The following is a 12533-nucleotide window of genomic DNA, read 5'->3' on the forward strand; positions in this document are numbered from 1 at the left end:
TATAAATTGAGGATTAATTTGAGAACTGCACAAGCAATGAGTCAACTATAGTTTGTTAAAAAATAAAAAAAACTCACACATTTGTTCCCATATCAGGTATCTAGACTTTTATTGATGTAGCAACTCTTATAACTGCTTATAACCACTACCCTATAATAAAACACTACTATGCATTACAAAATCACACCTTATAAACACAAAACTGAATTTCATTTACCTTTACAGTTTTGACTTTTCAGTATAGAGTGAGCACGTCACATCATAGAGAAACTAATGCTTGTATATGTGTTCCTATATATGCGTTATTAATGTATCAACCAGCAAAGAAGGAACACGCGGTAATTTATGCTTTATTTGGAGCCAAAGAGGTTTGATGTGACTTTGCTAAAATCTGGGTTAAGGGCTTTGTTTGATTCTCCCAAAAAATGTAAACATAGCCCACATATTAATGTTAAGAGGATGCTCAAACCTCCAGTAAGCCTGATTATGATTGTAGGGTATTTACCTTTGAGGATTATTTAAATTCAATTAAAAAAAACAAACAAAAAAACGTCAAAGCCCATTCCCTGTTGTAACTGTCGACTCCTACACACTATTTATGAATGTACCGAATGAATGCAATTAAATAATTGTCAAATTAGCGCATTAACGCCTATCTATTTTTAATATGATTCCTTCTTCAAGAATGTGACTAATACCCGTGGAATCCATCGCTACCTACAGAACAGTGTGTCCTTAAGAGTATCACGGATCCTTCTCAGTCTCCTCTGGGAGCCACTAGGCTGAAATACTAATGCAGGCGGTTTGCTTGCCGTGATGCCTTTTGACCTGTCGGGTTGGGACGATCTCTGGTTGGAAATGAGAAGGCTCAGTAAACCACACAAGTATAAACTCCAGATAATAAGAGACTCACAAAACAATCAAGCTGATAAGTCTGAGTCAACACAAGTCAAGTCCTGGCCAGTCAATAATTCTCCTTTATTTCACGATCCATAATAATGTAAATGAACCTCAGGGGTCAAGGGAACAGTGAATTCATTGAACCCAGCAGAGGCCTTATATATTAATAACCTGTATATACACTATGTATTAAATATTGTTGAGAGGAGCAGGCAATACAAGGCAAAGAGGACTGGGCTTTATGCAACTATTATCAAAATCACAGAATTATTTGCTTGAGTTAGAGTGAAGTGATAAGATAAGATTTCATTAGTTCACTGCAGCGTCAACGGACGTACATGTAAAACAGACTTATAAAAACACATCAGCATAGCAGCATGGTACAATCAGTGCAAGGAATGGGCAAGTCCGGCATGTTCGTCGCGTTCCTACAAAATAGGTCGTCTCGCTTTAGAAACAACGTTCCGATGATACACAGAAGAAATGAAATGTACAGGAACACGGTCTTGTTTTTTTAACTTAATCCTGCTAGGGCTCCATCCTTTTGAACTTTGTTCAATAGAACAATAGACGCAGGGAGAAAAGATTGTTTAAATCGGTTGAATTTACAGTGACACATTCTGAAGCATCTACCTTAGGGTAAAATCTCATATCCAGAATATAAAATATGTTGAGGATCAGCCAGGATTCTTGCTTGTTGCCAGGCGGAGCACCGATTTGTCAAATATCCTCTGTAGTACGCTGGAAAAGAAAACAGCCTTCCTCATTACACAAAAGTAAAATGTCTTTACTGCAATTTTGACAGGATGCTGATTAACACATTGAAATAACACCTTTTTAAGTGTGGCAGATACAATATCTACAGAGATACTTAGCAGATCCTTCCCGTCCTTGTCTGCATCTGTTTTCATGTTGTGCGGTGATGAATTGAGCACCGGGTTAATTAGCAGTGAGAGCTCATCTCATTAGACAGCGGCTGGCATCGGTGCTGAGTCGACAACATGCAGTCAGAGTGCTGATGATACATTCCTCCACAGACCTTCCTGAACAACGCTCCATTTAGTGGGCTGTGTTTAGACGGTGACTTCCTCACGCCTGAAACGTGCCATTCTGCTTATGCACACATCCACTGTGCAAACAAGGTTACTTGTCATTACACCAGCACAAGTACAAAGCAACAACATTTCACACAACACGCAACAACATGGCAAATTAATGTGACACTATATATATATATATATATATATATATATATATATATATATATATATATATATATATATACACACATTTTCCGCACTATAATGCGCACCTAAAAGTCTTTTGTTTTTTTAAAGCTGATGGTGCGCCTTATAATCAGGTGCGCCTTGTATATGGATCAATATTGAGATTGGGATCCGTAGATGGGGAACAAACTGATAAAGTAAACTTTACCTGTTTTTTTTTGTGTGTTTACAGTTGAACAAGGTTGCTCATATGGACATTGAGTTATTATGCTAATGAGACTTTAGTTATTTGAGTTATTATTGTTATTACTTTGAGTATTACTATATTGTGATTGGAAAAGTTTTAAAATATGTCATTAATTGAGGGTGTGCCTTATAATCCGGTGCGCCTTATATACGGAAAAAGTTTTTAGATATGTCATTAATTGAGGGTGTGCCTTATAATCCGGTGCGCCTTATACACAGAAAAAGTTTTAAAATATGTAATTAATTGAGGGTACACCTTATAATCCAGTGTGCTTTATAGTGCGGAAAATACGGTATATATATATATATATATATATATATATATATATATATATATATATATATATACCCAGTCTCAATATCTTCATCTCTACAGCAGATGCTACAGGAGAGTATTCTACACAGAATCCTTAGATTATTTTCGAATCACCTGTGGCAATATTTTGGTTTTCCAGTTGAAGGAAAGGACGGTAAAACATTGGCAGATTATACAAAGACTGCTTGTAAACACTCCAAAAAAATACATAGTTTTAAAAAAGGCCATAAACCGCAGCTAACATGAGGTGTATGCATTCCGTTAATTTATCCAGTATTAGGAAAATCTCAGCATCAATTTTGTTGCAGTGTGCTCAGTGAGAAGAAAATGTTATAAAAACTGAGAATCTAATCAAACAATCTTGATAATGAGTCATTCCGTTTCATTTTTTGTAATCAAGATAACCACAAGAGCTTTGTTTATAATATTCCAACAGATCACCTTCACCCCCGCCTCCACAGAGGCTAAATGTCTTGCGCATATTCATAGCTTTGTTAAATTCTCCATCAAAGTGGCTGGCAGGTCTCCGGTGCGAGCTGTGCCTCATTTTGCTCCATGAATCATTCATGCTGTTTAGCTCACAGTTGTTTGGGTGCATCTGGCGAAGGGAAGCACGAGGCTTGGCCAAATGGAGAGGCCACATGGCGGCTCCAGATGTTTTGCGTTTGTGTACGCACGGCTCATAAAAAAACAGCAAGCGGTGCCACCTTGGAGTCCTTGCCATCTGGGGAAGACCCGAGGAAATCATCCCATCCTCCCAGGTGAATTCATGGCGAGATCGTTTCAAAACATATGAAGTACTTTCGCTTAAATTTGTCACACCATATCAATCGTATAACCATATCAAGCGGATAGAGTGTACTAGTAATTACTTGAAAAACTCTCTTCTTCTGTCTGTTGATAGTGTGGGGTTTTCAGTGGCTAAAGGGTGAATTCAACTGTTGAAACGTCCTTGGGCAAGACCCTGAACCCTAAAGTGCCTCCGGTTTGCCAATGTTAATAAAAACTGTTCTCAATTGCCTCAAAGCAACACAAAGGAACTTTTCAGCCTTCGTGAACTATTTTTATAACCCTTCTGATGAAACATTTACTTGTAACTACAATTGTGCTTAATGGTTTACGGCAGTGGTTCTCAACCTTTTTTCAGTGATATAGCCCCTGTGAATGTTTTTCTCCAAGTACTCCTTAGCTAGTGCAAAGCATTTGGGGGTAAAAACAAACAAACAAAAAATAAAAATAAAACATGCCATCAGTGTTTGATTTATTATACTTTAGAACCCTTCAAGTTTCACTTGTATGGGTCCACAAAAAAAAATCATCAACATAAAATGTCCTCTTTTGGTTCATAGAAGTGATCTGTTATCAAAAGATATAACTTCATTATTAAAACATATTTGTTCACAAAAACTAATCAACATAAAGTGTCAGACCTGTTCTCAAGAAGAAATAATTATCAATAAATATTAGTCCACAGAAAAGTAAAGCGTCATCCTTTGGTATTATAATACAGATCTGTCATTAAGCCTCATCTTTTGAGATTACAGTACAGATCTGTTCATAAAAATAAATCATTAACTTAATGATTCATAAATATTTGTCCACAAAGTATTCAACTTAAAAGTGTCCTCTTTTGGGGTCATATTAAAAATTACATCATGAACTTAACAGTGGTGGCACGTGACAAGTTGGGTCGAACCGTGCTAGTATGGAGTATCTGGGTTTTAATAATAATGAAATTGAATATCCTACTAAACATAAAATTAGTTTTATGAATTTATGTTTGATAATGCCAACAATAGGTATTTACATAGTAGCAATAAATGGCAATCCGTTTGATAGTTTTCTGTCCCGCACTGATACAACTAGCCACGTAACAAACTCAAAACTACAATATTATTTTTGACCTCATGACCTTATCGCTATTCATCCTTCACAAAGCCACTGCAAAGAGTAATGTCATTCAGTTTGAATGCAGGGAACCGGGTGATCACATTTCACAATGCTATGCACCGGTCCTCACGGGAAATGTAGTCTTCCGTCAGGCAAAGCACCGTCCCTTTGCTCCATATGGCACCACCGCAATCAACAAAACCTGAACTTTCTTCACTCTTACTTTAAACAAAGAATGGAAAATGGTCCAAAATTAAAGAATTTCAGGCTCTGGATAGGAAATATTTTTATGTTGAAATATTAATGTAATATATGATAATGTTATATTTTTTTAGTCTTCTATAAACAAATAAAAATATTTTTTTGCTGTCTGTAATCAAGATAAAACATTTGCAAACATCTGGTTTTACTTTGGAAAACAATGATTGACATTTTTGCAGATTTTCTGACCTTTGGACCAAGTCAGCAACCAAATTAGAAAAAAACAACATTGTCAATTTGAGTCAATACTTGCCTTTTTCAGTAAAGTAAAAAGTAAAGTAAAGTAATAACTTGCCTAGTAATAGAAATATTGTAAGCCCTACTGATATGGACATAAAAAATAGGTTATAAAATAATCATTAGTCGCAGGTCTGTAAAGACGCATGTTCATATGCACAATGTATAATGTTGAATGTACATACATATTCACCAGACGGTAGAGTTCACTTCAGTTCCCGCCACGGTGGCTCACCAGTTTGCATTCCTACCAAATCAACAATCACGCCAGTGAAACACTGTATGTGTCAATCAATTTGACAAAATCAACTCAAAAATCTTTTTTTTTTCTCAATTTCTTCTAATTCAGCACATTCTGTTGTGACGTGCCTCACCGTTCTGCCCCACGTAAAAATGAATGTAAAACTATAACCATCTCTCAAGTTATCCCAATAGGGTAGCACCCTTCTCCAAAATAAAAAGAAGCTAATCGCTGCAGAAAAAGTTCAATAATCATCTTCCAATAACAGACCAAAAAGAATTCATTTATTCCGAGCGTAAATCAATTCTCATTACCAGGCCTCCATTCAGGAGTTGAGGTTGACTTTTTCGACCAAGTTTTTGAACGTCTGTCAGACCGCATCATTTCCAATTCTCGCCAGCTCTGTTCTCTATTGGCTCTTTGCGGCCGGCCCCCGTACACATCACACCCATTCCCGGATCGCTGCCACTCTGGGTAAAATCATTATTTAATCCTTTTGTAAGCAAGCGGTGTCCCAGATCACAAATTAATCTTTCATACGTTTCCAAGATCTGGCCCTCTGTAATCCCATCTGTATGAGACACAACAAAGCGGAGTGAGAGAGAACCTATAAATTATTCATTCGTTTCTCATGAAAGCCTTTCGTCGTGTCTGTCATGTTTCACTCTTGCGAGGAAAAGCCATTGATCCTTGCCTTCTCCGTGACAAAAAGAACAAACACCGCATCACATGGCCGCGCGTTTTTCCACGCTCGTGACAGATCTGAGGAAAACGCCTCGACAATAAGGCAATGAACGTTATGCCTAAGCGCCTAATCTGTACACACATTACGTCGACGCGCTCACAGGCGTTTGCATGCGAAACACATCGCTATGCTCTTAACTAATAGCTCCGAGTGCAACCTGAGGGAAAATGTTCCGCGTGGAACACACGGGCGCTTGCGCAGCAAGCCACATGAGCCTTGCCAGAAATCATTTACCCACGGTGGTATAATCTAATAGGCATGTCTTCGCTCTGACGTGTTGACTTCATAATTCAGCACAGCGGAATGGAGAAAACAACGTTGTTAACAAGAAAATGCTTTAAATCACAAGCGTGGAGTAAATTTCTTGTAAAATATTCATGTGGAAAGTGTGTTTGTGTACAGGGAACAAAGGGCAGAGTGTTGTACATCAGTGGGCTGACAGTGCTGCAGGCTCTGCTTGCTCCAGCTAAGGCGGTGTGTGTGTGTGCATGTATGTGTGCGTGTGTGTGTGTGTGTGGGGAGAGGGAGAGAGCTTTCATTTATTATGTATTGGCCTGCTAGAGCGTGAGGTGTTGGGTCTGCTCAGGTTATGTGCTTAGCTGACTGGCCGGTCTTCATCTCACCCTGAGCATTTGCCTTATTTACTTTAAAAGCTTCCCTCTCGTTTGGAAACTCGGGCTTAATGGATAAGAAAGATATACTTCCGCCGTGCCGGGAACTGTGCAAGCATGTGAACGGAAAAAGTCACGGCTTATTGTGAGTTGACATTAGTGTTTTGGATGCTAGGAGGTCACAAGGTGCAGCAGGTGATAATACTGCTGTGAAGCAGATTAAGTTTTTCTTTTACGTCGCTCGCCATTTTCAAAATGACCAACGGGACATTACGATTTAGCTAAAAATGAAATACGCATTACATTCTCATTAGAACGAGCTTAATTGCTAGCAAAGGTGGTGAGCGGTGGTTGGCCGTTCAATAGGGCTAATCAAGTCAGCAAAGTCAACATTAGCCACCCTTTTTGCTCACTTCGGGTTCGGTGCATTGATGGAGTATTTCTATTGATGTTTGCAACGTCCTACTGTGTGAGTGGTCATTTAACACCACCTCAACATCAACGCGTTCAATATTCGCTTACTTTTGCTGTTACTCGCAGATATTGATCATTGAATGCACACTGAAAATCAAACGCCACTATATACATACTTTATACCGCACCTCCAGACATTCTTGGCTTGGGACAGATTCGACTACATTAAACACAGAAGCAGGAAAGATTTCGGGTTCGGGTTTGAATGTATCAGTTAATTCCTCCTTAATTGGTCAATCGTGAATTGCTATGACTGATTGACATTCTCATGGCCCAAACGACTTGCTCGCTTACTGGACAAAAACAATAAAAAGACCGGACGCTAGGACAAAACTAGGACTGCCGCAGTTAAATAAACCCGCGCAGTTACCCTGGAAAAACTGTATATTGGGATGAGCATGCCCGTTTTGGGTGCGAGTCCATTTACTGTACACGCACGCTAACGTTAGCTCACCTCATTGGCGTGCCCTAGCTCTGAATGCTGCTCTATTGAACTCCTAAGTCAGTGCTTTTCTGCAGCAGTCCATTCCTGCTGCCTTAAATTTACTCTCAAACCAAACAGTCCTCTTAACATGGCCAGCATCCAAAAATGAAGAAAAAAAATGTCCATTTGCTCTCCTCTGCTCTTGATGCGTTACGTTGCGACACGGAGTTGATGAGACTAAACATCAGATGCCCAGCTGCGCAACATTCAAACACCTGCGCCTTGCTTTGTTCTGCTCCGGTGTAATTATTTCCTATTCCCCAGCTGCTTTGCCATGACACCGGTGGCTAGTGCCGATCGTGCGCACTTGACTATACGCGTTTACAGCAGCTTACTGGAGAAGCGTGCTGTTGTTGGCCCCTGCTGCCTCCTCCCTGCCTGTCAGCGCCAAGCGGAGATGAGCCGGTGGCCCGCTCTGCGCGCTGTTAATCCTGCCTGTTCTGCTTTGTCAAAGCTGCTGTTTGAACAATGGAGCTGTCTTCTCGTCTGCTAATTTAGGAACAAACATTTGTCTGCACGGCAAACAAGCTCTCCCAGGAAGTGCTATTAATAGGATAATTAAGCAGATGGTAATGAGCAGGATTACTGCTAATTATGACAAGATTTGTTTTGGCATTTGCCTGAGAGGCAGCAGAGTGTTAAAGTCTGCACAGGAGTTCAGCATTGCACCGAGGAAGCAGGCACCTGCGTATCTACAGTAGGTCGGGTTGCATTTAGGGGCGAGCAAAGTGCACATTCATATATCATAAAGAGACTCCCCATATCGAAAGAGTGAACAGTTTGAATTACAACCGTTTGTATATACTGTATGGGTACGGAGAGAATGGGGCCACTTGGTGAAATTTGCCATTTTTTGGTGCTTTATTTGTTCATTGTACTCCAAGGATCAAAGCGGCTAAAATCCGAGGTCGACATTTTGTTTCCTTTTTTTTTTTCCAAGAAATGTTTTTAACTCGATAAGCTACACCCATAATTTGAAGGTCAAATTCTGATATTTCTATGTTGGCAGTTTGGTGACAGTGTAAAAGTTTTAGCAAGGTAGAATAAATCTCATGAGTGGGCGAGCAAGTGAGAGAGGCAGCCCAAGGTCTCGCAAATGAGCATTGGAGGGATTGTCACAGTGTGCTGTTGAAATAAAATGTAAACCCTACTCCTCGTTATCCTGTTTGATTGGCTACGGGCTCCGCTCTAGGTTGCCATGTGAGGGCCGTTAGCCCGTTAGCCCAAACGTCGTGGCAGCCTCACGGTTTTAACCTGCTTCGCGACAAATCACTTTGGTCTTGAAAGCTAGTAATATTCTGCGTGTGAACAAGGATGAATTCAGACGCTGGTTCAGTCTGCTTGCTTCTTTTATTTGGAAATAATGTGGTAGTTGTAGCTAACAGTATTGTAGTTTTGCAACTTTTTGCAGCTTTGCAACCAAGTAAGTAGATTTTTGATTGTTGATTTGTCCAATTGCTTTTGGTCTCTCGCTATAATGAGGGTCTGCATCAACAGTCCTGGAAATCTTTTTTGTAGTGCTGTCAAGCGATTAATTCTTTTTAACTAATTAATCACAAGATTTGCCATAATTAATTGCAATTAATCACATTTCTCATCAACTAACTTTCTGTGACCTTTGTAATTGTTTACTTCAGTAAAAAAATATGCATCTTTTAAAGTCTGTTGTAATAGCTTTGTTTGATACTTTTATACAATTGAACAAAACTACCAAATATGACCCATCGTAATAGACATTTTTTTTTTTGGTCCACGTTTGTGAGGCCCTCCGAAGGTCACTTGAGGTCTGAGATGGTACACTAAAAATGTTCAACTAATATAATGTTAAAGCTTGGCTTTGTAAATTGTGCAAAAGTTTTTAATTTTTCCAAAAAGCTGTCAGGATTTTAAAGTAAAACTACGTAGACACTTTGTCTGTATTTGTGTCTGTGACTTTCCTTTCAAAGTTCAGCTGCCGCAGGAAGTCAATTGGACTGAGTTAATAGAGCATGTTTTTGGTGTACGCTTTATAAACTTTAAATTAATCTCCATAGTGAATACTTGAGCTAGACAGCCTTACTTTTGCTGGACTTTATTAGATTATGCACTAATGAAATAATTATTGAATGTAACTGTAATTGCTTATGACAACTTTTGTTTGATTACTACGGAATAAATTCATTCTAAATAATGTAATAGTGCTAACAGTATTTCTTGTACAAACGAGAATAAATGCCCAGCTCTCACTATTTCCTCCGAAAAGCTCTCAAAGGAGAGAAAAGATGAATAAGAATAAGAACGTTTTATACATAAATGGCTGACCATTTTATATTCAAGCTGGACAGCCTTTTTCAAACATTCTAGTCCTCCTGCATTTTTAAATGTAGATGAGTGATTTCAGGAAATGACTGCAACACATGCTTTGTGATTTTGTTCTTTGTTGGCCTTTGTTATTCAAAGCGAAATGTCTCATCAAGTGAAGACGTTTTGGTTTTTTTTTGTGTTTGCCTTCAAGTGGCATACAAAGGAATCGTTTGTAGTCAAACTTTCTTTTTCTAGCATGAATGAATCTGTGATTGTACCCTTTGCTTGTGAGGTTTTGCTCCCTTTGCTTAGTTATAAAAAAAAGGAAGGAAAATCTGCCACACTTATTTTCACATTTTTTAAAGCGTTGCCATTCTTGCGTACGGCGAGGGATTAAACCATCTTGGAAGCACAGTCGTCAGAAGAATTAAACCGCGGGGTGACTTTAACCAAGACGACATGAGATTCAATCAAAAAGTGACAACAAACATGGCTGGTCGAGGTGAAGGGGAATCTTAATGCGATTCTGGCTCAAGCTCAGACAGTGAGCCGCCTCCATTAAAGCGTGCCACGCGGCCCAGATAAGACAGCTGAGTCTGGGATTTACAGCTTTGGCTTATCGTCATCTTCACACACTGACTCACCAAGAGCAAAGTACACGGCCCCTAAATCCTCTGCGACTGGGTACCCGGTTCGTCCCCATGCCGCAGGTGCGGTCCAAATCGGGCGCAGGTACTCCCAGACGGCAGCCGAATGGCTCGGCATCCGTAAAACGCGGGGCGTCTTCCACGATGCCAGCGTTTCACGTTCTGGAGCAGAAGCCGAGAGAAGATTATGGAGAGCGCAGTACTGTTTCAGAAATAAAATTGCTTTTATTCCACCCAACATGTGTTCTGCGAGATTAACGCATAATCTTACAACGTTTAATAAGTGCCGGTTTGCGGGCTTCCGGCTGAGGCGGAAAAAGTGGAGCAGGCCTGCTCTACTTTAAATCCTGTTTATTGAATTATAAAGAACCTTAAAGGATCAGGACTGTGACTCATACATTTAAGTACTTCATAGTAGTTTGATGTCAAAGAATATCGAGCGCGTTGAACAACTTTTTTTTAGCCGACAAATTCATTTTTCGATTGTGCAAATCCGCGCCAAGACCGAATAAGCGACAGAAGAATTAGCGAGGATTCCGAGTGAAGCATCAGTAATGAGCACTTAATTTAAGACCCCAAAGACAAAAATGTTGAAACGAAGAACATTTGCCCCTCCAAATCCCGCTTTCTTCTCAAGCATAAGGCCGTACTGGAAATCCCTAACCTCAATTTATGTAATCCAAAGCCCTCGCATGAACTTCAGCTTGCGCTCCGGCTTTCAAGAGGTATTTGGAAGTTAAAGTCTCAGATCAGATTTGGACAGATTAGAATTAAGAGTTGGGAGTCTGGGAGGGGTGGATATGAGGATTTGTACTGCTCCACGAGACGGCCTTGTCAGTGATAAGTTATACTGAGCCGCGGCTAAGAGGATTGGCCGGACTAATCCGAATCAAAAGACATACCATGTGAATTACATCCCGAAACAGGTTCGCTGACAAAGATTAGGAACGTGCATGTAAATCCTGTCATACTCGACTTGCTGCTGGAAGATGAGCCAGCAGAGTACAAACACAAACATGTGCTTTGTAGCCTGCTGCTACCGCCAGATACAGCTGGGCGACCGATGTCATCCGCTTCCTTGATTGCGGCAGGCTTCCGCGTATTACGTAGAAGATCGAACCCTCGGGTTCGGAACAAGAAACCTCAAACCGGGTCGGGTTTCTCTTATGGGGATAGCTGTGTCAGCCACTTAGGAGATTTGGTGACGTCACGATTCAGAACGCCACGCTTACGTGATGGTGAAGACACACAAAGTGCAAGGAAAAGATGATCATTCTCAACCCGCCGCCAAATCAAACTGTCGGTGATGGAGAGCACTCCCGCCATTGGAGAGCACTTAGGCATTATCGCATGTGTTCTGTGATTCGAAACCTTAAAAGAAAAAAATACGTCACCTGAAAACCACTGAAGCGAGTTTACGTCCGTCAATCGCGGTCAGTACAGAGGCTTCTCCTCATTAAGTGTATTTTTACAAGGTTTTGCATCATCAAGCACTCACCAAAGTGCCAAGGCCAAGTAGCTTATAACATTACAACTCCTTTTTTCTTCGTTATAAAGACTAGAATCCCATTGTTCACAGTGAAGAGCAGTTCAAAAGACTTGATTTGTTATATGATGCTGACTTCACATTTGACAATTACCGGAACGTTCCCCTTCTGGCTGTCTTACCTTCTGCTACGTATTGCTATGCTGCTATGTTGTGTATCTCAAGAAGCATGTGTTTTTCTTTTGTCAATATTTATCCTAATTCCGCAATTGCGCAAAATACAGCAATTGTTAAATGCTACCTTTTTTTTTGTCACTATAAAGCAATAAGACTATAACTGAGGAAAAGCCGTTGATGGTTCAAGGTAAACAGTGGCTTTGTTCCATGGTGTTTGTCTTTTACATCAATTAATCGCATCGTATTCCACACACTTTCCACTCCCCACCAGGTTAATAGTTGTTAATCCCACACATACAGTATACTGTA

The 12533-nt window shown here is 40.0% G+C and overlaps 1 long non-coding RNA gene across 2 annotated transcripts; it reads right to left on the minus strand.

Moving 5' to 3' along the window:
* Nucleotides 1-982: 982 nt before the first annotated feature.
* Nucleotides 983-12082, minus strand: LOC148422429 (uncharacterized). Of its 2 annotated transcripts, none has more exons than XR_015865966.1 (3): nucleotides 11956-12082; nucleotides 10559-10723; nucleotides 983-1641 (listed from the first exon to the last, which is right to left on the minus strand). It is a non-coding gene; the product is annotated as an uncharacterized LOC148422429 (long non-coding RNA). The 2 variants fall into 2 exon arrangements; XR_015865965.1 differs by lacking the exon at nucleotides 11956-12082 and adding an exon at nucleotides 11464-11591.
* Nucleotides 12083-12533: the final 451 nt, after the last annotated feature.

Source organism: Hippichthys cyanospilos, chromosome 6 (assembly GCF_059441005.1).
Source record: "Hippichthys cyanospilos isolate Australia breed blue-spotted pipefish chromosome 6, RoL_Hcya_1.0, whole genome shotgun sequence".
NCBI classification, from domain to species: Eukaryota; Metazoa; Chordata; class Actinopteri; order Syngnathiformes; family Syngnathidae; genus Hippichthys; species Hippichthys cyanospilos.